The sequence below is a fragment of the Macrobrachium rosenbergii genome, chromosome 11 (genome assembly GCF_040412425.1).
Source record: "Macrobrachium rosenbergii isolate ZJJX-2024 chromosome 11, ASM4041242v1, whole genome shotgun sequence".
NCBI classification, from domain to species: Eukaryota; Metazoa; Arthropoda; class Malacostraca; order Decapoda; family Palaemonidae; genus Macrobrachium; species Macrobrachium rosenbergii.
This window is the reverse complement of record NC_089751.1, coordinates 16,937,135-16,939,634: the sequence shown is the minus strand read 5'-3', so window position 1 is coordinate 16,939,634 and position 2,500 is coordinate 16,937,135. Positions and strand designations below refer to the sequence as shown.

At 37.6% G+C, this 2,500-nt stretch overlaps 1 protein-coding gene across 1 annotated transcript in view; it reads left to right on the top strand.

The window, feature by feature from the left end:
• The window catches only part of Pgm2a (phosphoglucomutase 2), a 48,865-nt gene that overhangs the window by 949 nt on the left and 45,416 nt on the right, over positions 1-2,500 (top strand). The gene's annotated exons all lie outside the window — the stretch shown is intronic.

The following is a 2,500-nucleotide window of genomic DNA, read 5'->3' as shown; positions in this document are numbered from 1 at the left end:
AGATGGACCGGTTTGTATAAGAGTGGAAGGGAAAATGTGTTGGGCATGCCATGGGTAGTACCGGGTACTATACTGGGCATCCATCCGTTACTATTTAAAGAGGTTGCAGATCAGGACTAAACCTAAGAAGTGGGTGGGCACTGGAGGTTTTTACTGAGTTCGTCATCGCATATAAAATAGCATACGTGTATACTGTACTCTTATTTCAGCTTTATGTATAATTTATCAATAATCGTTCATACATAATGAAAATGTTATTTAATAAAACACTTTTTATGTAATTTTTTGGTGAATATTTATTTTAGCTGCAGCAACAAATAGTTTAACAAATTCTGTCATTTTCAAGTAGTGTTTTAGTTATATTTAAATCATCTACAGACCATAACCTGAAATAAAGCAACACATATTTTGGTTGACAACACTGCTCAGCATTAAAAATAATTTTCGCCAACTGGGAAGAGGAATTGACTCAGATATTTCACTGCCACTGCGGAAGAATTTTTTCACAGATGGATTGCTTCTGTATGTTGACTTCTGTGGCTCCTTGTATCTGAGATTCTTGCAGAAATTTTGCTACTGCTGGACGTGGATCAAGATGACCTGTACCAGGCCCATTCAAGGCAATGAGTAATCTGTTGTTCGCACTTTGTAGAGACATAGCAAGCCTTTTGTCACTGCCAAAAATATTGTAGTGAAAACTGCTCTCTCTGCTACCACTGAATGAGGTACTGGTGTAAGACATGGTTGACAAGTGGTGTCAGTGAAGATTCTGGATTGCCTTTTGCATTTTCAGCAAGCTGCTTGAATCTTGTTTAGGTCCCGTTGCTAAGTAACCAATTGGTTCTTAGCCACGTAAAATAAGTCTAATCCTTCGGGCCAGCCCTAGGAGAGCTGTTAATCAGGTCAGTGGTCTGGCAAAACTAAGGTATACTTAACTTTTTTTCAGATCTAGTTGTTGATCCTTCAACTGTGGATTCTGTATGAAGAGGTCAATACAATCATGTTAGTTTCACTGGTTCATCAATCTTTTTCACTTTCTGAAGAAGAATGTTGGCCCTTCTAGCCATTTCTTTAGATGTTGAGTTAAATATATCAGAGATTTTTTTTTTCAGCGATTCTGTTATTCCTTGATCCATTCTTTTTCCAAGAAAGTTTTTTTTACTGTTTCAACTGTTTCTTGTCGGATAGCATTGTACGATCAACTGGAGATTGTCACAAGTTGATTAGCAATTCTCCTTCTTGTTGCCTTTGTGCTTGTGGCTGCATGCTCCATGGGCTCATCATTATCATAATCAAAGTTGGCCCTGCACCCAGCTCTTCCTTCCAACCACCACTGTAGGGGTTTCCTGACATTGCCATTAATCGTTCAGTGTGCCTCTCTTGAACAGATGGAATATCAAACAGTAATAGGTCAGTTCTCTGAAATTCCTTCTGTAGACAGGCAAGATGATGCAGAATATCTGCATCAAGGCTGTTATTCTATATTGTTGACCTCCTGCTTCCCACATTTTCAAATACTCAGCCGCTTGTCGCCGAGTGACTCGATCTTCATTATCAATACTTGCTAAGTTCTTCCAAGTAGCAACACAGGCTGAAAGATCACAGAGAAGACTGGAGCACATTGCTTGAACATGCTGAGCAAATCTTACATCAGGTGGATTAAACAAACTGCTTGGAAGTCACGCCAAGTTTCTTGCATACATTTTTCACATGCTCAGTACGAACAGAGGAGACATGGAGATATTTCACAGTACCCTTAACCTGTGAGTACCATCGCTTTAATTCAGGGACAGCTGTGATAAGATCATGGTAAGCCAAGTCACTTCTATGGCTCACGCACCATACGGAATTAATCGGTTTAGTTCATCATTTAACTTTTTCCATAGCCCAGCATGTGCTCCTGTGTTTGCAGCCTCCCCATCAGTTGAAAGAGAGAAGTTTGTCAAACACAGGTGCTTTGAAGTCAGGCATCTTTGCATTGGCAGTCACGTCATCTTTTTCAGTTGTATCTGAACTATGTTTAAGATCATCAAGTTGAGTAGATACATTAACGGGCTTTTCTAGAATTCTTCCGAGTGCTTCTAATAAACCATTTGCACCCTTTCCAACTGGTTCCATTTCTGCAAGAAAACGTGTAGAAATTACTCCCTTCTTCACTAATCTTGCTGAAACGAACTTTATACCCAACTGCTGACGGTCACAAGAACCATCAATCTGTACTCCCAGAGCATCACATTGATTTACTTCTTTGCATAAATTGTCTCGCATGACATCATACACACACACATATATATATATATATATATATATATATATATATATATATATATATATATATATATATATATATATATATATATATATATATATATATATATATATATATATATATATATATATATATATAATATAGATAGATAGATATAGATAATATGTGTGTGTGGGTAGTACAGGGTTTACGGTACCTTTTAGGCGAAATTAATTTAGTGGGTGGGCTATT